Raw genomic sequence first — 24635 nt, 5'->3', positions numbered from 1 at the left:
ATTATTATTATTATTATTATACCTACTACATATTGGGATAGGATCTTGAAGATTGGAATATTCCTTTAAGGCTGAAGTGCACATGTCTCTCTGCAGCTTTTGGGGGACAATTTTTTTTGTCCCTTAACTACATATGTAGCACCCTGAGGACTCGGCTGCTACAGGGGTATTACACCTCAAGCCAGAGGTGTGGTATTCCACTCCCGGGTAAGGATGGAGTGTGGGACTGAGCTCAGATAGCTGCATACACTACATACATCCCATTTCCGGGGGACAGACCGACGGTACTCCCACCAGTATATGTGCAGGTACGACAGTGTCTGTCCCTGGCTGGAGTGGGAGGGGGGGTGGAACATCCCAGTAGTGTAGGGGCAGATAGGGGGAGCAGTCTGGGTAAGGCTAGGAGCTCATTGGGTGCTGGTCACCTGAGCTCACACATAGAGGGAGTATATAAGGTGGGCACCATCTTAGATCAGGGTCAGTCTTCTGTAGAGGGTCAGTCAGTCCTGAGAGAGGTCCAGGAGCGCCTGCAGAGAGAAGAGAGATAGGAGAAGAGAAGGACCCAGAGGGGGAGAAGAAGGAACCCCAAGAACCCAGTATACAACCAGAAGGGTGAAGGGTTGGCACGCAAGGGAACCGGATCCCAAATTGGTGGAGGAGAGAAACTACCCTCAACTAAGAACCGGAGGCTGCGACATTACATGTGGAGCAGCCCCTCACCAAGTCCACTAAGAAGGCACACCGAGCATAGGGTCAGGGAAGCCAAAGAAGGTTCACCCAACAGGAGACCCGAGGGAGCCGGACATAAGTGGACCCCTGGTGGGAACGGCCAGTAGAGAGGACAGTCAGAAAGGGAGCTCAGGACCACGCTCCAGAATTGCTTGGGGGTTGGCCGAGTCCAGGACCTGGTGGACGCAGCACGGCTCGGGCGGTCACTCAAGGCCAGAGTGACCAACAGAACAGCAGTAAGTAAAAACCCTGAACTGCACAGTCCGACTCTGAGTCTTCTTACCATCCACACTGCACCACCACTACCACCATCCTCTACACCTGACCCCCTGAGGCTATACCCCTCCCGTTGGGGGTTATACTACCACAGCTGCACATATACCACCAGCCTCAGCGGACCCTGCTGCAGCGGCGGCCTTTTGACCGCAAATCAACGGGTGGCGTAGTCGACACTAAGAACAACTAATAACATCTGTAAAGACTGCCACACACTGAGTTTGACACCCTGGGCACGGACCGGGTCGCCGCCACTCGGAGACTACAACCCCCATCAGATCCGGGTAATCCCCAAACAGCACTGGCCCAGGGGGCGCGTCACATATATTTGTGACTACATAATCATTTTTGCAATTGGGTTACATTAAATATTTTGCACCCTTTGGCTTTTACAGGATGCTTTTTTTCCTGCACTTTCAACATTGATGTGGTCTGTGAAAATAAATTTGCTGGGAGGAGCTCAGAAAAAGACAGATAAAAAAGTTTACAAACTCTTACAAACTCAAAAGCTTACTGGTGGATTCTCAGTTAACTCATTATGAAGCCAGTAATTGACAGTGGAACACCAAGGCTATTGTGGCGCCCCTGAGGGTTCAGTCGCCACAGGGGTACTGCACCTCAGATAGAGGTGTGGTATCTCCTCTTCCAGGTAAGGATGGAGCATTATCGGACCTCCCACCACGAGCGTATATAGCAGGGGCCCTCAAACTACGGCCCGCGGGCCACATGCGGCCCGCGGAGGACTTTTATCCGGCCCGCCGGGCAGTGGGCAGAGGAGAGCGGTGTCAGCGCCCGCCCTTCCCCCCACTTGCTCAGGGCCCCGGCAGGCGGATACTTACCTCTCCCCGGGCCTCTGCAGATCCGCTGTCTTCCTGGTCTGCGCTCCCTGTAACGTCTCAGGTCAGGGGGTGCGGTGACGTCTTTCCACCGCGCCCTCCCCTGAGCCGTCACAGGCAGCGCAGAGAGGGACAACGCCGGAGACGCTGGAGTCCGGACCTGAGCAGCGGCAGCAGGCAAGGAGGGAGGTGAGTATTGGATTATTTTTTTTTTAATGTATGGAGGCATGGGACATAATATTAGGGGTGACATCCTGCATGTGGCATTATATGGGGGGGGGTGACATCCTGAATGGGGCAATATATGGGGGGGGTGACATCCTGAATGGGGCATTATATGGGGTGGTGACATCCTGAATGGGGCATTATATGGGGGGGTGACATCCTGAATGGGGCATTATAAGGGGGGGGTGACATGCTGCATGGGGCATTGTATGGGGGGTGACATCCAGTATGGGGCATTATATGGGGGGTGACATCCAGCATGGGGCATTATATGGGGGGGTGACATCCTGAATGGGGCATTATATGGGGGGTGACATCCTGAATGGGGCATTATAAAGACAGGGGAGTGATATCTTGCACGGGGCATTATATGGTGGGAGAAAGGGAAATCCTGCATGGGGCATAATAAGGGGGGAACAGCCTGCATAGGGCATTATAAGGAGGAAACAGCCTGCGTATTGAGGACCTATGCTGCCTATTGGGGACATTTACCTGCCTATTGGTGACATTTACTTGCCTATTGGGGATATTTACCTGCCTATTGGGGACCTATGCTGCCTATTTGGGACATTTACCTGCCTATTTGGGACATTTACCTGCCTATTGGGGACCTATGCTGCCTATTGGGTACATTTACCTGCCTATTGGGGACCTATGCTGCCTATTGGGTACATTTACCTGCCTATTGGGGACCTATGCTGCCTATTGGGTACATTTACCTGCCTATTGGGGACCTATGCTGCCTATTGGGGATATTTACCTGCCTATTGGGGACATTTACCTGCCTATTGGGGATATTTACCTGCCTATTGAGGACCTATGCTGCCTATTGGGGACATTTACCTGCCTATTGAGGACCTATGCTGCCTATTGGGTACAGTTACCTACAGTGCCTACAAGTAGTATTCAACCCCCTGCAGATTTAGCTGGTTTGATAAGATGCAAATAAGTTAGAGCCTTCAAACTGCAAACGAGAGTAGGTTTTATGAACAGAAGCATAAATCTTACAAACCAAAAAGTTATGTTGCTCAGTTGAATTTTATTAAATTTTAAACATAAAAGTGTGGGTCAATTATTATACAACCCCTATGTTTAATATTTTGTGGAATAACCCTTGTTTGCAATTACAGCTAATAATCGTCTTTTATAAGACCTGATCAGGCCGGCACAGGTCTGTGGAGTTATCTTGGCCCACTCCTCCATGCACATCTTCTCCAAGTTATCTAGGTTCTTTGGGTGTCTCATGTGGACTTTATTCTTGAGCTCCTTCCACAAGTTTTCAATTGGGTTAAGGTCAGGAGACTGACTAGGCCACTCCAACACCTTGACTTTTTCCCTCTTGAACCAGGCCTTGGTTTTCTTGGCTGTGTGCTTTGGGTCGTTGTCTTGTTGGAAGATGAAATTACGACCCATCTTAAGATCCTTGATGGAGGAGCGGAGGTTCTTGGCCAAAATCTCCAGGTAGGCCGTGCTATCCATCTTCCCATGGATGCGGACCAGATGGCCAGGCCCCTTGGCTGAGAAGCAGCCCCACAGCATGATGCTGCCACCACCATGCTTGACTGTAGGGATGGTATTCTTGGGGTCGTATGCAGTGCCATCCAGTCTCCAAACGTCACGTGTGTGGTTGGCACCAAAGATCTCGATCTTGGTCTCATCAGACCATAGAACCTTGAACCAGTCTGTCTCAGAGTCCTCCAAGTGATCATGAGCAAACTGTAGACGAGCCTTGACATGACGCTTTGAAAGTAAAGGTACCATACAGGCTCGTCTGGAACGGAGACCATTGCGGTGGAGTATGTTACTTATGGTATTGACTGAAACCAATGTCCCCACTGCCATAAGATCTTCCCGGAGCTCCTTCCTTGTTGTCCTTGGGTTAGCCTTGACTCTTCAGACAAGCCTGGCCTCGGCACGGGAGGACACTTTCAAAGGCTGTACAGGCCGTGGAAGGCTAACAGTAGTTCCATAAGCCTTGCACTTACGGATGATGCTCCCAACAGTGGAGACAGGTAGGCCCAACTCCTTGGAAAGGGTTTTGTACCCCTTGCCAGCCTTGTGACCCTCCATGATCTTGTCTCTGATGGCCTTGGAATGCTCCTTTGTCTTTCCCATGTTGACCATGTCTGAGTGCTGTTCACAAGTTTGGGGAGGGTCTTAAATAGTCAGAAAAGGCAGGCAAAAGAGATCTTTAATCCACACATGTGAAGCTCATTATTCTTGGTGCCTGAACTACTTCTTAATACTTTAGGGGGACCAAACAGAATTCTTGTGGTTTGAGGGGTTGAATAATAAATGACACTCTGAATTAACTTTTAACGTTTTAAAAAAAAAAAAAAAAATTTGCTGCAGTGCATTTCCCACTTCCAGGCTGATCTACAGTACAAATGTCACAATGCCAAGTTAATTCCGCATGTGTCAACCAGCTAAATCTGCAGGGGGTTGAATACTACTTGTAGGCACTGTACCTATTGAAATACCGGTTGATTTAACTTTACTTGTTCTTCATTTTAAATATTGTATTTGTTCCTGTATTGTTTTTTTTACTACAAAATAAGATATGTGCAGTGTGCATAGTAATTTTTTCATAGTTTTTTTTAAAAACTATATTCCGGCCCTCCAATGGTCTGAGGGACCGTGAACTGGCCCCCTGTTTAAAAAGTTTGAGGACCCCTGGTATATAGTCTTTATACGTGGAACGTATAAAGACTATATAAGGATGGAGCATCACCCAGGACCCCACTTCACCACTCAACACTATACCACTCCTGTCCTGTAGGGGGTCTAAATGCACCAAGATGCTGCCCCGGCCCGGGATAGAGGAGATGGGGGGAACCAGAGATAGGGGGAACCAAGTAGTGGGTGAGGGTGGAGGACACACTTACAGGGAGTACATACAGTATAATATATAACCTACGGCCATCTTAAGTTCAAGGTCTTTGATTGTGGTCTTCTGTCAGGGTCCAGCAAGAGTCTGCAGCTGGCTGAAGATACACGGTCCTCGTACTCTGGCCTTGAGGCGAGGAGTGGGTCATAGTTAACAAGTGTCTCTGCCCGGTCAGGGTCCTGTTCTAAGAACGCCATGGAGGGGAGTAGAGGAGATAGGCTCCACAGGCAAAAGGATCCCAGGGGGATACGGACGGAGCGGAGTCGCCACCTGTATTCTTTACTCTGGCTTAGCCAGAGGGATTCCTGCTGCAAGAGGGGTGACCGGCCCCCAAGATCTGACTGTGTACTTCACGTCACTGTTGGAAAAGCCCGGCGGCTTAGTGGATCCCAGGGAGGAACACAAGCGGGAGGAGATAAGAATGAGAGGAACACACCAGCGGGGTCTTGACAGGTGCTCCTGATCTACCTAGGAAGTGCTGAATCCCCTACCCGGTGGCCGCAGTACACCGTGTGTAGCAGAGAGAAGCTTTGCGGCTGCAAGTTCATCGAAAGTGAGTAAAGACCCGGATGACTTCATTCACTGCCTCCGCTTGATTATTCCTGCGCGGCACTGCACCCACCATTCCTCCACACAGTTCATCAATCACTGCCCTGAGGCCTACTCCGCCTGTGGGGAGTAGTACCAACCCAGCTGCCAGAACACCAGCCTCAGAGGACTGTCGCTGCGCTGGTGGCATTCACCAGAAACCACAGGTGGCGTAGTCGAACAACCACTCATCCAAAAGCCCATTTTTTATGTGACAGCCCTGGGCACGGAACGGGTCTAGGCCACAACTGCATCCCACCCGCAACATCCGCAAGGCCCGGCTCCGAGTATGCCCCATTTGCTCAGGGAGGGCGTCACAACTTGGCGTAGTCGGCAGGATTGCGTGCCCACAGCAACGGAAGAAGTTAATCCCCATTGTCGACGAGTACTGTGCGCCTTTCACAAAAGACTGTCGTTACACACTCAATGTGGCGCCCGCCCAAGAAGAACGGACGCCATTATGTGCAAAAACAACAGCAACTTAAGACCTCCCATCGTGGGCCTGGCTCCCTAATGGCGCCAAATGTGCAGACCGCCCCCTCCAGCAGAGACTGTCCGCATAGTAGTGTCCGTCAAGTCGGATGGGACATCCCAAGGAGTGCCCGTCAGCCAGCCGACCTGGAGCTGCCCCAAAAGAAGGAGGAGAAACAGACCGCACCTAGCAGCAGAGATGGGAGCAGCCAAGGAGAAAGTCTCCGTCACTGGCCCACCAGCTGCTACCTCCCTCACTATGGAGGGAATCTACTTGACCGCGGAGGAGGCCAACTTCCTCCGCGGTGAAACGCAGGATCTGACCTGGAGGGTCGAAGAGGGGGACAGCTCAACGGTGCTCCCACGAGACAGAAGTGCAGGCACGACAGCATCTGTCGCTGGCTGGAGTGAGGAGGGGGAAGCACACCCAGTGATGTAGGAGCAGGAGGGGAGGGTTTCTGGGCATAGGGAGGAGCCCATTGGTTGCAAGTCACCTGGGCTCATACACAGAGAGGGAGGTATATAAGGTGGGCACCATCTTAGAAGTTCAGACAAGACAGTCAGAGGAGAGGAGTGAGAGAAGGAGTTCAGCCAGAGAGGGCTGACAGAGAGCTGTGGCTCAGTCAGGGCCCAGCTCCACGAGGCAGGCCTGGAGTGAAGGCCAGAGCCAGAGGAGAAGGACAGTAACAGCAAGGAACAGAAAGGAAAGAAGGAAAGAAACAGAACACCAAGAGAGGCCCAGAGACACGAAGGCAGAAGGAACCCCAAAGGTCCAGGAGATTGCGGGTGACGGGTTGGCAGAACAGGGTACCGGATCCCAAGTTGGTGGAGGCGACTAATCCTCAGCCAAGGACCGGCGGTCGCCATCATATCTTGGTGCGACCCCTCACTACACCTACTAGAAAGGCATACCACATAGGGTCAGGGCAGGGAGCACGAAGCCCACCCAGGAGAAGGCCCGAGGCAGCTGGACAAAAGTAGTGTCACTTGTGGGGCACGGCCAGAGAAAGGAATAGAAGGGAGTCCTGGGCCACACTCCGGAATTACCTGGGGGTTGACCGAGCCCCTTGCCTGGTGGACGCAGCACGGCTCGGGCGGTCCTAGCTGCGCACAAGTGACCTGGATGAGAACTGTGAGTAAAGCATTTGAACTGCAACACCTTGTCTCTGTGCTTTCTCACCGCGTCGGCACTATTAGTACTGGGACGCCCGCACCATCACTCCCATCCTCTACTACACTGCCCTGGGGCTGCACCCCTCCCGTGAGGAGTCACACCACCTCAGCTGCATACCCCATCAGCCCCAGCGGTCTGCCTTGCAGCGGCAGTCCGCACTGGCCGCAATCCACGGGTGGCCTAGTCGGACAATTAACTTAAAACCTTACAAATAGGCTGCCACTGAATTGACTACCCTGGGCACGGGCCGGGTCATCGCCACGGAGACTACAACCCCCAGCGATCCGGCTCCGGGTATTCCCCGCACACACGTGCACGCACAACACAGGCCCAGGGGGCGAGTCACTTCCACCAGGAGGCAGGATGGAGCTTCATTCGTAGCCTACAGTTTAACCGGGACATATTTGTCAACCGGTGAGACGTCAAGCCGCGGCTGGAGCAGGGCCACCCTGGCCGGAACCTCTACCCGGGCGATTTGGTGTCCTACACTCGCCACCACGGGGAGCGTGGGTGGTATGCCCTGGATGTCCACAGGGTATTCAAGGAGGAACGGTCAGGCTCCGTCGGGAAAGAGGAGCCATTTCCCCGGTGGGGATACCACTTTTGAGCAGCCCCGGGAGATGCATCTCCCAGTTGTTTTGAACTGTTCCTTGTTTCTTAAGTTTGTTACACCTGGATTCCTTTAAAATAAACATTTGTCCCTGCGGACGTTGAGCAAGAGGCAGACTGACACTGTAAATAGTTTGCACCTATTTAGGAGCTCCCTATTGGTTTTATGTAAAACCGCTTCTACCTCTGACCTCAGAAGCAAAACCTGTCTGGTGTGGTTCTACTGGAGGTCCAACTAGGGATCTTCATGCCCTGCAGCCACCCCAGTGCCTACGTTGAGGGTTTTGGGCAGATCACTCATGCTGCTGAACTGACACTTTCTACAGTATTTTCTACAAGAATAATGTCTCTTTAATGTTTTATATATATTTATACTATATATGTATCTTGCAACGTTAAAAGTGTCCAAACCTCCCATAAAGGGAAGATTGTTTTACTGTTTACAAAAACTTTTGAAAAATGTTTGAATGTCTGTACCAAACTTTACTCTATTGCAGCCTGCGGACGTGCTGTGTTTCACTGGGGGGGAATGTGGCGCCCCTGAGGGTTCAGTCACCACAGGGGTACTGCACCTCAGATAGAGGTGTGGTGTCTCCTCTTCCAGGTAAGGATGGAGTATCACCCAGAACCCCACTTCAACACTCAACACTACAACACTCCTGTCCTGTAGGGGGTCTAAATGCACCAGGGTGCTGCCCCGGCCAGGGATAGAGGAGATGGGGGGGAAACAGAGATAGGGGGAACCAAGTAGTGGGTGAGGGTGGAGGACACACTTACAGGGAGCACATACAGTATAATATATAACCTACGGCCATCTTAAGTTCAAGGTCTTTGATTATGGTCTTCTGTCAGGGCCCAACCAGAGTCTGCAGCTGGCTGAAGATACACGGTCCTCGTACTCTGGCCTTGAGGCGAGGAGCGGGTCAGAGTTAACAAGTGTCTCTACCCGGTCAGGGTCCTGTTCTAAGAAGGCCTTGGAGGGGAGCAGAGGAGATAGGCTCCACAGGCAAAAGGATCCCAGGGGGATACGGACGGAGAGGAGTCGCCACCTGTATTCTTTACTCTGGCTTAGCCAGAGGGATTCCTGCTGCAAGAGGGGTGACCGGCCCCCGATATCTGACTGTGTACTTCACGTCACTGTTGGAAAAGCCCGGCGGCTTAGTGGATCCCAGGGAGGAACACAAGCGGGAGGAGATAAGAAGGAGATTAACACACCAGCGGGGTCTTGACAGGTGCTCCTGATCTACCTGGGAAGTGCTGAACCCCTTCCTGGTGGCCGCAGTACGCCGTGTGTAGCAGAGAAAAGCTTTGCGGCTGAAAGTTCATCTAAAGTGAGTAAAGATCCGGATGACTTCATTCACCGCCTCCGATTGTTTATTCCTGCGTGGCACTGCACCCACCATTCCTCCACACAGTTCATCAATCACTGCCCTGAGGCCTACTCCGCCTGTGGGGAGTAGTACCAACCGAGCTGCCAGAACACCAGCCTCAGAGGACTGTTGCTGCGATGGTGGCATTCACCAGAAACCACAGGTGGCGTAGTCGAACAACCACTCATCCAAAAGCCAATTTTTTATGTGACAGCCCTCGGCACAGAACGGGTCTAGGCCACGACTGCATCCCCCCCCCCCCCCGCAACATCCGCAAGGCCCGGCTCCGAGTATCCCCCCATTTGCTCAGGGAGGGCGTCACACTATAGTAGTGCAACATATTGGGACTGCAAAATCATTCACTGTTTTGGCTTTTACAGGATTTTTTTTTTTCCTGCACTTTCAACTTTTATGTGGTCTGTGGTCATAAATTTGCTGAGAGGAGCTCAGGAAAAAACAGATTAAAGAGTTACAAACTCTCCTGACAGATGTAAGAACAAGCTTACTGGTAGATCCTCAGTTAACTCATTCTGAAGCCAGTAATGGACAGTGCAGCACAGAGGCTGTAGTAGGCAACATTTTTAATGCAATCCAGTTGCAAAATTTATTTTTTTTAGCCCCAAATACATGTACTTAGGTAAAAAAAAATGCCCCCAAAAGGTGGTCTATACTTTAAGGAGTGCTATAAAATTAATAAATAGCACTTTCCTACTGATTCCCTGCCACTTATCCACACCATTGGCCAGATCTCCTCTCCTTCCCTTTTGGCATTGTTGCTGTTGTGACTGCTGCAGCCACCGATGCGACCATCAGTGGCTTCAGCAGCCATTAGTGAGACCACTATATTAGCAGCAGATCTTCCTGAAGCTACTTACAGTATGTCTGAGCCACACTACTCTCATTTGCTGGTATTGAGTCCTTATATTCTTCCTCATAGTTCCTCCTCAGGGCAGAGCCATGTTGCTACAATCAGAGCCACTATGCTACGCTTGCACTAAAGTCAGGCTCTGCTTGGGCCTAAACTAAAGTCGGGCCTTTCCTCCTCATTTTACTCCTTGAAACCAATTCACTGAAACATAAAATAAGTACAAAAGTGTACCACTGGCCGAATAGTATATTAAATTGTAATATATTGATACCTCTAGCTATGGGGGAGCTGTCTCTCTAAAAGAAAACCACTACTGCTACCTTGTGGAGATAGATATCCTAAAAGTCAGTGTCAGCCTTGCAACATGATTGGGGATGTTCGCTAAGCCATCCAGATGTACTGAATACAAAAGATCCAAGGTACCAGATGTTCTCCTCCAAAAGGTTATCTGTCACAAATCCTAGGAACGCAGTGAGTGACAGCTCTGCCACTCAGCCGCCAATAGATGGGAGGGGCATGCTGGGCTGTCAGTATTGTCATGGGATAGTCCAGCTGCCCAATCAGGGACTGGGATGTGCTGATTATCCTCATTCTAATTAGGCATAGTCCAGCTGCCCCATCAGGGGCTGGGATGTGTTGGGCTATCCCCAGGCAAATTAAAGATTGCCTAGTGGTCCAATCACAGGCTTTTCAAGCCTTATACAAAAAGTAACACAGCTCGCTAAAGAGGCGGAAACTGATAACTCCATCCAGTTAGTACCATGAGTGAGACAGTTTTCTTTCTTTCAAGATAAGAGCTAATTTGCTTACCATTTATCTATAAACTAAATGAAAAGTGGCATTATATTACTGGGTCATGGACCGGGTCACCGCCACTGTGACATCTCCCCTAGCAACGACTGGCCCGGCTACCGAGTACCCCACGGCCCAGGGGGCACGTCATGTGCTTCTCACCCTGTTAGTACCCTTATTTCCTCCCTCTCCCATTAGCACCCCAGAAAGGAAAAGGTATTTCTCCCCTTTGTAAACTGCCATATACTATAATGGAGAGATTTACATGCAAAGATGACCACCTGCAACAGTTAAAGAACTTTACACCTTTATGAAGTGCCAAACTGAGATAAAGGGACCCAATTCTAATATGTATGAGGGGCATAGAGATTGCGGTGCACTACTCCTTCTTTTCTCTGGAATGGAAACTATATGCTAGCAGTACTGTGGCTGTTAGAGCTCTCCTAGTTTGCTGGTCACATGACCATTTTTGCCTATTTAATCCGGCTTCGCCCTCCTGGCCTTGCTGGACTTCATTGTATTTTCTACTCTTGAGCTAGCTTGGTACTCTGTTACCTTTCTCTGTTAGTTTTGCTAGGTCTTCTGACCTCTATGTTCTATGTTGTGTGTTTGTCTTTTACTGCTACAATTTCTGCTAGGAGGTGTCCAACTTTATCTCAGTCCCTAGTTCTTGTAGGGATCCCTCCCTTGCATCTATAGGTCTTCGTACAGACTAGCCGAGGACTTTAGCGGGTCTGATCGCAGGATCAGGTTCCCCGTTACATCGTAGGGATCCAGTTTAGTTCTATTGTAGGGACAGATCTCCTGTCTTTCCTTAGTGCTTTTAGCAGATCATAACAGTAAGTCCAGCCCAAAAAATTTCTCTAAGGAAAGACCTCCAGTTTCCATCCTGGTCTCGGTTCAAGATTTGGCTCAACGCTTGCAGGGACTCTCTCTGGAGGTGGCCGAGCTCCAACAACACGTGAGTAGCTGTTCTGGAGCACATTTTGTAGAGCCAAAGGTACGTCTGCCTGATCTATTTTTTGGTGAACAACAAGATTTTTTTTCTTTTAAAAATGCTTGTTTATTGTATTTTCGTTTAAGACCCGGATCCTCTGGTGATGAATCACAGCGCATAGGGTTCATAATGTCACTTTTGCGCAAGGATCCTCAGGGATGGGCTTTTTCTCTCCAACCTAGTGATACGTGCTTTAGATCAGTGGATAGTTTTTTTTCTGCTTTGGGTTTGTTGTACGATGATCCTGATCGTGTCTCATCTGCTGAGTCTGAATTGAGACGTTTGAGACAGGGATCAGGTAATGTGGAAAAATATTGTTCTCACTTCCGTCGGAGGTCTGCCCAGATGGGGTGGAACGATTCAGCTTTGAAAAGTTTGTTTCTTGCGGGGCTAGGTGAAAGGGTTAAAGATTTGCTGATTGCTTATCCCACACCTGGAAACTTGCAGGAGGCTATGCAATTAGCTATACGGGTGGACAGGAGACTGCGTGCAAGGGTTAATGAGAGCAAATCCTCTGCTATGTCTGCTCCGAGTCTTGAGAGGGTCTGTGCTGACAAAGGAGAGCCGATGGAGATTGGGGCGATGACACCCCGCTCTCAGGAAAAGACCGCAGGCTTTCTGAAGGTTTGTGCTTCTATTGCGGAAATTCTGGTCATTTTATTAAGAACTGTGTTCTTCGTATGAACAAAGAAAAAAAATGGTCAGTTATGCACGTATAGCCTGTTTAAATACTAAGGGAGTATTCCTATCTGCTACTACCGCTGCTCAGGAAGAATTAATTGAATTTCGGGTATTTGTGGATTGTGGTTCTACTCTGAATGTGATTGATGGGGGATTCTTGGAAAAACTTACATTAAAACCTAAACCTTTGTCATCCCCTATTGCTGTGGTTTCTGTTGATGGCTCTCCCTTGAAAAGTGTTACTCACAAGGTCTGTGAGTTTCCCCTCACTATTAATGGTGTTCATCAAGAGAATTTGGATTTGGTAGTATTGAATAATTTGCCTTCTCCAGTAATATTGGGGTTGCCATTGTTAAAATTGCATAATCCTGTACTGGATTGGTCTACCAATGAAATTAAGTCCTGGAGCCCTAAATGTTATGACAAGTGTTGTAACGGACGTATTGCTGCGGTGGAAAAAGGGGAATTACCTGTACCTATTCAGGATTTTTGGAGAGTTTTTTCTGAGGAGGAGTCACAAATTTTGCCTCCCCATAGAGACTATGATTGTACCATTGAATTTGTCCCTGGAGCAACTCTTCCTAAAAGTCGTTTATTTAATCTTACTATTCCTGAGAGAAAGGCTTTGGAGGAATACATACAGACAAGCTTGGCCGCCGGTCACATTAGGCCTTCCAAGTCTCCTGTGGCTGTTGGATTTTTTTTTGTTGTTAAAAAAAAAGATGGGGGTTTACGTCCTTGTCTGGACTTTCGTGAGATTAATAAAATTACTGTACGCAATCCTTACCCACTGCCATTGATTCCTGATTTGTTTAACCAGTTAGTGGGGGCCAAGTGGTTCTCTAACATTGATCTCCGGGGGGCATACAATTTGTTGCGCATGAAGGAGGGTGATGAATGGAAGACTGCTTTTAACACTCCTGTGGGTCATTTTGAGAATCTGGTTATGCCTTTTGGTCTTACCAATGCTCCAGCATTTTTTTAGAATCTTATTAATGACATCCTTAGACCTTTGATCAGCAAAAATGTGGTTGTGTATTTGGATGACATTCTGATTTATTCGCCTGATCTGGAGTCTCATTGGCGGAGCGTATGTGAGGTTTTACAGTTATTAATGGACAATTCGCTTTTTGCTAAGCTAGAGAAAATGTGAGTTCGCTGTACAGAGAATTAGTTTTTTGGGTTACATTATCTCCAGTGAAGGTTTTGAGATGGACCCGGTGAAGGTTCAGGCGGTTCAGGAATGGCCTAGGCCTATTGGTTTGAAATCGATACAGAGGTTTTTGGGTTTCGCCAATTATTACAGAAAATTCATAAAAAAAATTTCTATTATTGTCAAACCGCTGACCGATCTCACTAGGAAAGGTGCTAATGCGGTTCAGTGGACTTCTGAGGCCATTGAAGCTTTTGTGTTTCTAAAGGAGAGGTTCACCTCTGCTCCCATCCTTATGCAGCCTGATGTGACTAAGCCGTTTTTGGTTGAGGTTGATGCTTCTTCTGTGGGGTCGGTGCGGTGTTGTCTCAGGAAAGCAAGGATGGAGTACATCCCTGTGCCTTTTTTTCAAAAAAAATTTCTGAGACTGAACTTAATTACGATATTGGTAATCGGGAATTGCTGGCTATTAAACTCGCATTTGAACACTGGCGTCATCTCTTGGAAGGTGCTGAATTTCCCATTCAGGTTTTCACTGATCATAAAAATCTGATCTATCTTGATGCTGCCAAGCGCTTGAATGCCCGTCAGGCTAGGTGGGCACTTTTTTTCTCGCGGTTTAATTTTTCCGTTACTTACATCCCGGGTACCAAGAATGTTAAAGCGGATGCTTTGTCTCGCAGCTTTTCTCCCATGGTCGGTGCTGAGGAGGAGGAGGAGGAGAGCATTTTACAAGAAGGTGTTGTGATTGCTGCATTGGACTCCGTTTTGGAGGATGAGATTCTTTAAGCTCAGGAGAATGCCCCATCTAACACTCCCCATGGGAGATTGTTTGTGCCTAGGACCTTTAGGAGAGATTTGTTTGTTGAGTGTCATGAGTCTCGGTTGGCAGGTCATCCAGGAATTTCTGAGACCAAGAGACTTGTGGGTCGCAGTTTTTGGTGGCCTGGATGGCAGAAGGAAGTCATTAAGTGGGTGCGTCAATGTACTGTGTGTGCTAGATCTAAGTCTTCGCATGCTCCTGCTGCGGGGTTGCTTTGCCCTCTGGAGGTTCCTAGTGCACCTTGGACACATCTGGCTATGGACTTTATTACTGACCTTCCCCCCTCTGAAGGTTTCACGGTCATCTGGGTGGTCGTGGACCGTTTTAGCAAGATGTGTCACTTGGTTCCCTTCATCAAACTGCCTTGCGCTAAGACACTCGCTAAGGCCTTTGTCAAGGAAATTGTCAGACTACATGGCGTTCCTACTGACATTGTTTCTGATAGGGGCCCTCCGTTCGTGGCTCGTTTTTGGCGTGCCTTTTGTGACAGGTTGGGAGTTCATTTGTCGTTTTCATCCGGATATCATCCTGAGTCTAATGGCCAGACAGAAAGAAAGAACCAGGATGTTGAGCAGTTCTTGCTTTGCTTTGTGGCAGACAATCAAGAGGGGTGGTCTGAGTTTCTGCCACTTGCTGAATTTGCTCTTAACAACAATACATCCTCTTCTGCTGGGTGTTCGCCTTTTTTTTGTTGTTCTGGGAGACATCCGTCTTTTGGGTCATTCTCCAAATTGGTATCGGCTGTGCCTGAGGAGGAGAGTTTTTCCGGTGATTTGGAGAGAGTTTGGATGGATGTGCGTGATAATCTTCAGGAGGCTAACAATAAATCTAAGAGGTACTTTGATAGGAAACGGCAAGAGGTTTCGTTTGCTATTGGTGACATGGTTTGGTTGTCCTCTAAGAATCTGCGATTGAGGATTCCTTCGAAAAAATTGGGTCCCAAGTTTGTAGGGCCCTTTAAGGTGCTTCAGATAGTTAACCAATCTGCTGTTAGGTTGGAGGTTCCTACCTCCTGGAAGATTAATCCGGTGTTTCATGTTTCTCTGTTGAAAAAAGCTGATGTGTCGGTTGGTGACGCCTCTGCCACTGTTCCTCCGGTGGTGGAGGACGGGGAATATGAAATTTCCCGCATCCTAAATTCTAGACGGTATAGAGGGAGTTTGCAGTATCTCGTCGCTTGGAAGGGTTTCGGACCCGAGGATAACTCATGGGTGAGGGCGGATGATGTTTCTGCTTCCAGACTTGTCAGAGCGTTTCACAGGAGGTTTCCTGATAAGCCCGGTCCTAGGGGATCCGGAGGATCCTCTTAGAAGAGGGGGTACTGTTAGAACTCTCCTGTTAGTTTTTTTCTAGTTTGCTGGTAACATGACCATTTTTGCCTATTTAAGTGTGAGGAGGGGGTACAGTTTGGAGAGGATAATGTGGTGGGTAGTATGAGGGCATAGCATGAGAAGGGGATCACAGAATGGATATGGAGAGGGGACAGAATGAAATGGGGGGCACCATATGGAGAGAAGTTAGCATGGCAGGAGGACATTGAGGAGCTAGGCCGTGGTTCATAAAGATGGACAGTGTGGCAGTTATATCTGATAATGACAGACCCACTGATGGTTATAGCTGATAATTGCGGACAGTGGGGTGGTTATAGATCATTAAGGCGGACAGTATAGCTAGTGTAGCTCATAAGTTCAGAGAGTGTCAATGCCAAATACCATAGGAGGCTTATTTAGGTTATAGCATGGAAAGATATTTTTATGCAGTGGGCATTTTAATAACACTCCTATTTTTAAGGGCACCATGTCGAGATGTGCTGCAGAAGACCGGAAAAGAGGGGAGTCTGGAGAGACAAGATTTGGATGTGAAAAGTCATCAAGGAGTCTTGTCAAGATGGAGATGAAAAGAAAGTACAACTTCAATCAGAAAAGAAGTCACCTGGAAGTAAATGTTTATTTGCCATCCTGCCTGCATCTCATCAATACTATGGATCCTGTATGGTCTGCAGTCTGATAATGAGTGATAACAGCAAACCCAGCATCTCCTTACAATTGTTAAGGACATACTGGAAGTTGTAGATTCATGTGATACAAATGTATATGGGGTTGACGTGACAAAACAATTGATTACTGTACTAAGCTTGGTGATGTAATCATGTACTTATGGTGATTCTGATGATGCATTCGTGTACTGATGGTGGTTCTGGTAATGTATTCATGTACTGATGAAGGTACTGGTGTATTTATTAACCTATGGTGCTTCTCATAATGCATTCATGTACTGATGGTGGTTTTATAGATGCATTAATATACTGATGGTGGTTGTGGTGATGAATTCACGTACTGATGATGGTTCTGGTGATGCATTTATGTGCTGATGGTGGTTCTGGTGCTATATTCACATACTTATGGTGGTTCTGGTGATGTATTCATGTACTAATGGTGGTTACAGTGACCTATGTATTTACTGGTGATGGTTCTGGTGCCTTATTTATGTACTATATATGGCTCTGGTGTTCTATTTATGTACTTATAATGATTTTGGTTTTATATTCGTGTACTGATGATGATTCTGTTGACGAATACAGCACCAGAGCAGCCATCACTACATGAATGCCACAAGAACCACAATCAGTACAAGAATTTGACACCAGACACCAGTGTTTTACGCTTGCTGGTATTTTTTGGTGAAAAAAGTAACAATTTTAGGTAAGTGGTGGTTATAGCTTGTTATCTGTCTCATTGAAGGGGGGAGGGTGGGATGCGTTAGGGGTCCTGTTACCTTAGTCTCTGACCCATTCCTTTGCTTGGGAGCTGAGGGTTCATCAAGGGAGGGCAACATTGGCTTCATCGGCCTAGGGCACCAAAATACCTTGAAACAAAAGAGGAAAAAAGTCAGCTCAACTTACTCAGACATCAGATGCACCGAACAGCCAGCAGTGCCCCGGGAGATTAACAGGAAAAAACAAGGAGTGATCCAGCATCCAAAAGTCTTCTTTAAAATCAATAATCCTTTATTGGAAAAGTATTTTAAAAATCATATGCAGAAAAGTCACAGCCCCCACGGGAGGAGGTGATATACAGACGCGTTTCAAACCTTATGGTCCTTAATCATTGTACATCCACGCCTCCCATGGGGGCTGTGATTTTTCTGCATAAGATTTTTTAAATACTTTTCCAATAAAGGATTATTGATTTTAAAGAAGACTTTCGGATGCTGGATCAATCCTTGTTTTTTTATAACCAAAATACCTTGTCCCGTCCCTGCACCACAGACAAACATGTCAGGAGCCAGGTGGCTGGGGGCTGCTTATAATGGCATTATTGTAAAGAAATGCAAGAGCACAATAGGGTCTTATCAAGGTTAAAAAGTTGATGGATAAAGGTAAAAATGGCTCACCTTATATGGTTGTATGAGACACAACACTTAAAGAACCTAGAATCCAGATGCAGCAGCTTCCATAAAATTATGAGATTAAATTATCAGGATTGGAAGTGTTTCTGCACTCTCTGGAGTCACAACACAAGTAGTGGTAGATAAAATTGTAGATTTATTGTTGACACCTTTCATAGTCCACCGACTCCTTCTTCAGGACACCAATTCATAAATAGCTACTTTTGGCTATTTATGTATGGTTTTCCTGAAGAAGGAGTGGGTGGACTCTGAAACGCGTCGACAGTAAACCTACAATTTTATCCACCACTACTTATGTCGTGACTCCAGAAAGCGCAGAAACACTTCCAATCCTGATACTTTAATCAAAATGGCATTATAAGCTACATGTGTCCTCTGGCCTGCAGTTGAACTTCTTAGTTTAGATAATCACCCTCTTTGCATGTTTTTAGTTAGTGTTGAGAAGCAAGTCAAATTATATCCCAATATGTAAGATCTCATAAATATACATGTGGATGTGGATGTTCAATCAAGACTAAAGTTGTATAATTTGTTTTTTGTTTGGATGCACTTATTCAATGAAAAACAATGGCTGTCAAATTGTGCCTTTCCTCTTCATGATCGATGTTTACGGTTTAATCATGAGCAAAATCATTTTGTTAGTGTACAATCATGTAGTCAGCAACAAGCATCTAAATGCATAGTCAAATTTCCTAAGAGCGCATATAAACAAGATAACAGGTTTATTTTTGCTTATTTAAAAGACTTTTACTAAAGCTGTATGTATGGGGATGAACAACTGATAATAAAACCATTTAGTCTGTATACAATTTGCATATATGGAGATCTGCGGAAATTATCTTTTAGGTTACATAAAATATAGATCAGCCAATGAATAAACATTTTGCTAGTTCATTTTTTTCAATTCTGACCACTGTCACTTTATGAGGTAATAACTCCGAACGCTTCAACGGATCCTAGCGATTCTCAGACTGTTTTCTTGTGAAATATTGTACTTCATAATAGTGGTAAAATTTCTTCGATATGACTTACGTTTATTTGTGAAAAAAAATTACATTTGACGAAAATTTGGCAATTTTCAAATGTTTCATTTTTATACCCTCAAATCAGAGAGTTACGTATGTCATACAAAATAGTTAATAAGTAACACTTCCCACATGTTTACTTTACATCAGCACAATTTTGGAAGCAACATTTTAATTTGTTACAAAGTTAGAAGGCTTAAAAGTTGACCAGCGATTTCTAATTTTTACAACAAAATGTACAAAAATTTATTTTTTTAGGGACCACATCACATTTGAAGTGACTTCTGAGTACACTGATATCCCATATGTGGGGGAAAAAACACTGTTTCGGCGGATGGCAGGGCTCGGAAGGGAAGGAGCGCCATTTGACTTTTTCAATGCAAAATTGGCTGGAATCGAGAGCGAACGCCATGTCGTGTTTGGAGAGCCCCTGCTGTGCCTAAACAGTGGAAATCCCCCACAAGTGACCCCATTTTGGAAACTAGACCCCTCAAGGTACTTATCTAAATGTGTGGTGAGCACTTTAAACCCCTAGTTGCTTCACAGAAGTTTATAACATAGAGCTGCGGAAAAAAAAACATATTTTTTCCACAAAAATAATCTTTTAGCCCTAAATTTTTTATTTTCACAAGGGTAACAGGAGAAAATGGACCCCAAATGTTGTTGTGCAATTTCTTCTGAGTATGCTGATACCCCATATGTGGAGGAAAACCACTTTTTGGGCACACAACAGGGCTCGAAAGGAAAGGAGTGACATTTTGGAATGCAAACTTTGATGGAATGGAGTGCGGGCGTTGTATCACATTTGGAGAGCCCCTGATGTGTCTAAACAGTGGAAATCCCCCACAAGTGACCCCTACACCCCTCAAGGAATTTTTCTAGAGGCATAGTTTTATAGTAATGATTATAATGCTTTGGTTTTACTGGTGTATGAGTTCATAATGTGTTGGTATGTATGAATTGTGTGGAGTACATCAGATTATAAAAGTATGTTTTGTCAACAGGGTAAAATCAAATTTTATTAATTTGTGGACTTGCGGTATGTGTGGTGGCCAGGTTTCTCAGGGCAGGTTTCACAGTGGTAAATTGTATCTTTTCGGATTCCCCTCATGGAGCATTCTCTGCATTACTTTTGTGATCTTCCCTTCCTCGCATTTTGGGGAACCACTCCTGGAAAATGTTGACCTGGGACGATACGGGCAATATCAGTTTCAGAAGTACTAGGACCCTCATCTTCCTGAGCCAAGCATTTGGGCCTTGATGACTACCTCCTGAAACTGAAGTAAGGTCCCAGTATTGCCTGCAGATCGAAACAGCGCAAAAGCATTGTACATTACCATCGGTACAATGTGCATGGCCAATTTTTTGTATCATACTTTAGCTTTTTGCATGGCACTGTATGGTTTGGGGACCTGATCTGAGAGATCTACACCCCCCATGAACTTATTATAATCCAAGATACAATCTGGCTTTGAGATTTGTGTTGTGGTACCTCGGACAGAGACAAGGGAGCTGATGTCATGGTGTGTGGTGGTCAAAATAAGGACATCAATCTTGTCCTTATACTTGACCACCAGCATGCTGTCGCTGCATTGGAGTCTGCTTTTGCCCTTTCTCAGCAGTTGCCCAATTAGCGGCTTTGGGAGGCCTCTCTGATTTGTTCGCACGGTGTTGCATGCAACTGTATCTCTGGCAGAGAGGGTCTTTCAGGGGGGCAATCTGGGTGTCCTCCCTTTCATAGACCCTAAATCTGTGGGTGTACCTTGAGGTATTCTCGCACAGCTTGAACAGTTTAATTCCATACCTTGCTCTCTTACTGGGCAGGTATTGTCGGAATTTTAGCCTCCTTTTGAAATGAACTGGAGATTCATCTATAGCGATGTCCCTTTGGGGGTTGTACACCTCAGCAAATTTTCTGCTGAAGTGGTCAACTATTAGCCAAATTTTATATAGACAATCAAAGGTAGGATCATCTAGGGGAGGACACTGTGCATTATCACTATAATGCAGAAACTTTTGGATCACTTCAAATCGTGTCTTTGTCACGGCCATACGAAATACCGGTGTACTGTAAAGAATATCAGTACTCCAGTATTGCGGAAGCAATGGAACAGGGATTGGGGAACTGCTGCTGCTGTGATCACAGATGAGGCACACAGCAGCCAGAGGCACAGGAGGCAGGAGATCGCAGCACAGATCTCAGGAGAGATCACAGCACACAGCAGGAGCAGGAGGCTCCACAGACAGCTCTGGATTGCAGGGGGGATCGCACTGGCTACCAATGAATCTTTTTCTCAGGTACACAGAAGGGTCTCACAACCGCTCTGCATGCCAACTCTGAGGTAAATGTGACATGCAGAAGTAGTGCTGTTGCTTTAAAAGCATTCAGCAACTATTAGAAGTAACACAAGCACAGGAGACAGGAAGTGTTGTGCTCCAGAAGCATCCAGCAACTAGAGGGGTTAACACAGTCACAGGAGAAGGGGAGTGTTTTAGCAGAGCTCCAGGGGGATTGTGGGGAACTTGTTATTATAATCTGGCTGAAGCCAAAGAGAAAAGTGGTGTGTTATCTGTATCTGACCGAAGGCAACTGAACAGGATTCAGATCAGGAGAGAAATTAAACATAGGTCAGATAAACTCCCTGAACTAACAGTGGAGAGTATTATCAGGCAGGAAGATAAGGACTGGATCATCTCCCTCATGAAACCCTCCCCCCCCCCTCCATCTCCATGCAGGATAAAGAATGCTGTGTACTATTGAGTGCTTGTGAAGGAAAAGCCTGTGGTTGTGTTTGCATTAAAAATGTGCTGTACTGTGCATACAGGATAATAGACTGTGTACTGCTGTGTTGCAAATGAGACTGTACTGTTATTACTAGAGCCTGTTGCTCAAAGAGACATTTGCATTGCACTGGCCGTGCCTCATTAAATGTTACTGTTCTACTGTTTATGAAAACTCTTGTCAGATGTGTCTGACGCGCCCCCTGGGCCTGTGTTGTGCAGGGAATACCCGGAGCCGGATCGCTGGGGGTTGTAGTCTCCGTGGCGGTGACCCGGTCCGTGCCCAGGGTGGTCAATTCAGTGGCAGTCTTTTTAGTGTGATAAGGTCCGACTACGCCACCCGTGGATTGCGGTCAATGGGGACCGCCGCTGCAAGGCAGACCGCTGAGGCCGGTGTTATGTGTGCAGCTAAGAATGGGATGACTCCCCACGGGAGGAGTACAGCCTCAGGGCAGTTAGCGTGGATGATGGGAGTGATGGTGGAGATAGTCCCAATACCAATAGTGCCGGAGGAGCAAGAAGTCACAGACAACGTGTTGCAATCCAATGTCCTTTACTCACAGTTTGTATTCTCCAGGTCACTCTCGCGAAGCAGTGACCACCCAAGCCGTGCAGCGTCCACCAGGCAAGGGACTCGGTCAACTCTCTTTCTGGAGTATGTCTCAAAGCTCCCTTCCGTCCTTTCTCTGGCTCGTGCCCCACCAGTGACCAAGCTTATGTCCAGCTCCCGCGGGCCTACTCTTGGGAGGGCTACGTGCCCACGTCCCTGACCCTATATGGTATGCCTTCCTAGCAAGGTGTAGCGAGGGGTCACACCAAGGGCTGGTCACGACCTCCGGTTCTTGGCTGAAGATGATTCGCTTCCACCAATTTGGGATCCGGTACCCTGTTCTGCCAACCCGTCACCCGCAATCTCCTGGGTCCTTAGGGTTCTCTCTTCCTTCTCGTTCCTGAGCCTTTCTGTTTCACTTGTTACTTCTGTTCTGGTCTTGTTCCCTTTTCCTTTCCACTGTTCCTTCTCCTCTCTCTCTCTCTCTCTCTGGCCCCAGCCTCTGTGCTAGGCCTGCCCAGGGAGCAGAGCCCATGCAGCAGCCCTGCTCCCTGCCTTCTCCACTTCTCCTCACAGACTGAACTTCTTCTTCTTTCTCTGTGCTGGCTGGGCCTCACAGGCTAGGCCCGCCTCCGGAGCAGAGCTCCACAGAGGCCCTGCTCTGTCACTTCCTCTCCCAGACTGAACTGAACACTGTTCTAAGATGGTGCCTACCTTTTATACCTCCCTCTAGCCATGAGCCCAGGTGACTAGCAACCAATGGGCTCCCACCTATGCTCAGGAACCAACCCCTATCTGCCCCTACAGCACTGGGTTTCCCTCCCCCCTCCCCACTCCAGTCAGGGACAGATGCTGTCGTGCCTGCACTTCTGTCTAGTGGGAGCACCGTTGAGCTGTCCCTCAGAAATGGGGTGTGTATGCTGTATGCAGCCTACTGAGCCTTGATCCATACTCCATCCTTACCCAGGAGTGTGATATCACACCTCTGGATGAGGTGCAATACCTCTGTAGCGACCAAGTCCTCGGGGTGCTACATGTCTGGTCAGCAACTGAATCTATCGTGTGCCTGAGAGAAGCTGCAGCCTATGGTCGCCCTGAGTAATGGTTCCCCCAGGATTCCAACTAATTTATGTAACCGGTCTCGCCCCTATCTGAACTTAGGCGGCGTGCGTGTAACATAAAAATGGCGTGCAGAGCGGTGATCGCTATTTTAAATTAACCCCTTTTGCGCTGATTGGCCAGAAACTATTGTTCAGCCAATAAGCGCCAAAGGGGTTAATCAGGCGAGGTTGCGTCACGATCACCCCACTGCCCAGGAGCTGTGGTATGGTCAGACCATGTTACTGTATGGTCAGACACAGCCATTACACAGTACACAGCAGGGGCACATTTATAACATTATCTCAACACAGGAACATTATTTGTAAACACATCCAATTGTGAAACCTATTATTATTCAAAGATTTATTGATTAAAATGTTGATTAAAATTAACTTTGTTCGTGGGAAAACTCCTTTAAGACAAAAACCTGGTTTATACAATGGGTCCTTTTCTGATGACACATTCCCATTAATTTCTGTTCTTTTCTCTTATTGTCTTAAAAGGCAAATTTGCCCTGTACACCTTCTCAGGCCAAGTTCATTGTGTCAGGTTATGGAAGAGCACAGAATTTTAATGTCTATAAATATAATATCCATGATATGATGCGTTAAGTTCCATGAAGTCTGAAGGAAAGAGGCATATGTTATCTGCGCTGCTTCTTTGTCCTGCAGCTTCTATATTTGAGTGATAAATAGGGCGACATTGGCTCTGGAAGACTTTGGGCTTAGTGGAGCCTCAGACAGTACGGCACACGTTTGACTATATAAGTCAGGCCTGCGTGCAATTCATTACAACAAAACCTTGCTCTCCATATGTAACAAGTCTTTAGCAAATTCTCTCCAGACGGAAGAGGAAAAAGTTTTTGCCAGAGATGGTGAAAAATGATTTCAAGAACTTTTTTTTTCTTTATCTTTCTCCAGATGTTAAACCAGCTCCCTGGACAGAGAGAAGAAGCAGCCTTGTGTTGTTAACCCATTCATTACAGAAATTAAAGTAGCGGGATAAGGTAGCAACATGGATTGATCTCGGAGGTCATAGATGAGCATGTCATGTAAAGGATGTTTCCCAGGACAAATCTCATGAACAGCAGATTTGTTAGCACTTCATGCCGTCTTGTAGGAGGAGAATTTTAGTGGATGAATTGATACTTGAAGTTCTTCAGACTTACTATTACTAAATGATCTCCAACATTTGAAAACCATTACCTGGAATACTTTGTGGTTGGACAGGTGGATGTATGTACAGCATTCCTCTTGTGATCTAAACATTGCCAGTAAATGTAAGGCCAGGT

General features: G+C 47.0%; 1 long non-coding RNA gene across 1 annotated transcript in view; it reads right to left on the bottom strand.

Moving 5' to 3' along the window:
- The window catches only part of LOC141250530 (uncharacterized), a 39863-nt gene that overhangs the window by 10207 nt on the left and 5021 nt on the right, over positions 1-24635 (bottom strand). The window contains exon 2 of the long non-coding RNA XR_012312711.1: positions 17255-17344. This is a non-coding gene — a long non-coding RNA (uncharacterized lncRNA). The remainder of the gene's footprint in view (positions 1-17254; positions 17345-24635) is intronic.

The sequence above is a fragment of the Phyllobates terribilis genome, unplaced genomic scaffold, assembly GCF_046119375.1.
Source record: "Phyllobates terribilis strain yellow unplaced genomic scaffold, ASM4611937v1 Scaffold_2__4_contigs__length_985480577, whole genome shotgun sequence".
NCBI lineage: Eukaryota > Metazoa > Chordata > Amphibia > Anura > Dendrobatidae > Phyllobates > Phyllobates terribilis.
This window is presented reverse-complemented; position numbering and strand designations above follow the sequence as displayed.